At 43.0% G+C, this 1,241-nt stretch overlaps 1 protein-coding gene across 1 annotated transcript in view; it reads left to right on the forward strand.

Annotated features, from left to right (window-relative positions):
* Window positions 1–1,241, forward strand: part of LOC107100351 (PEX5-related protein-like) — a 24,802-nt gene that overhangs the window by 5,725 nt on the left and 17,836 nt on the right. The gene's annotated exons all lie outside the window — the stretch shown is intronic.

The following is a 1,241-nucleotide window of genomic DNA, read 5'->3' on the forward strand; positions in this document are numbered from 1 at the left end:
CTATAGTAGCTGTACTATCTATAGTACCCGTATTACTGCAGTACTATAGTACCATAGTTCCGCTGCAGCAGCTCTTCCTGGTGAAGGATTGTTTGTTCAGCAGATCTGCAGCTTATTTATAGACCAACAGAAACACTGAGAGGAAGAAACAAGCTCCTCCTCTTCATCATCAGCCCCTCAGGCCTTCCTCTTCATCTCACACTTGCTCTCTGTGGAGTAGCTGGACATGAACTAGTCGATGATGAATTATGGAGGAGGAGCTACTGCTCCTCTTCATCCTCATCTTCCTCCCTCAGATTTCAGCTGAGGTACTCCATCAACTGTTCTGGTTCTGACTAAGGTCCACAAATGATGGTGATGGTGGTGGTAATGATGGTGGTGGTGATGATGGTGGTGGTGATGATGATGATGATGATGGTGGTGATGATGATGGTGGTAGTAATGATTTTGATGACCATGATGATGATGATTACTAGTGGTGGTAATGGTGATGGTGGTGGTGATGATAATGGTGATGATGACGGTGGTGATGATGGTGGTGATGATGACGGTGGTGATTGTGATAGTGGTGATGGTGGTAGTAATGATTTTGATGATGATGATGATGATGATGATGATGATGATTACTAGTGGTGGTAATGATAATGGTGATAATTATGGTGATGATGATGATGGTGGTAGTAATGATTTTGATGAGGATGATGATGATGATGATTACTAGTGGTGGTAATGATGATGGTGATGATAATGGTGATGATGATGGTGGTGGTGATGATGATGGTGGTGGTGGTGATGATGATGTTGGTGATAGTGATGATGATAATGATGGTGGTAGTAATGATTTTGAAGATGATGATGATTAATAGTTGTGGTAATGATGATGGTGATGATAATGGTGATGATGACAGTGGTGATGATGGTGGTGGTGATGATGGTGGTGGTGGTGATGATGATGGTGGTGATGGTGGTGGTGATGATGGTGGTGGTGATGATGATGGTGGTGATGGTGGTGGTGATGGTGATGATAATGGTGATGATGATGTTGGTGATAGTGATGATGATAATGATGGTGGTAGTAATGATTTTGAAGATGATGATGATTAATAGTTGTGGTGATGATGATGGTGATGATAATGGTGATGATGACAGTGGTGATGATGGTGATGGTGGTGATGGTGGTGGTGGTGATGATGATGGTGGTGATGGTGGTGGTGGTGATGATGATGGTGGTGGTGATGATG

Source organism: Cyprinodon variegatus, unplaced genomic scaffold (assembly GCF_000732505.1).
Source record: "Cyprinodon variegatus isolate N-32 unplaced genomic scaffold, C_variegatus-1.0 Scaffold963, whole genome shotgun sequence".
NCBI lineage: Eukaryota > Metazoa > Chordata > Actinopteri > Cyprinodontiformes > Cyprinodontidae > Cyprinodon > Cyprinodon variegatus.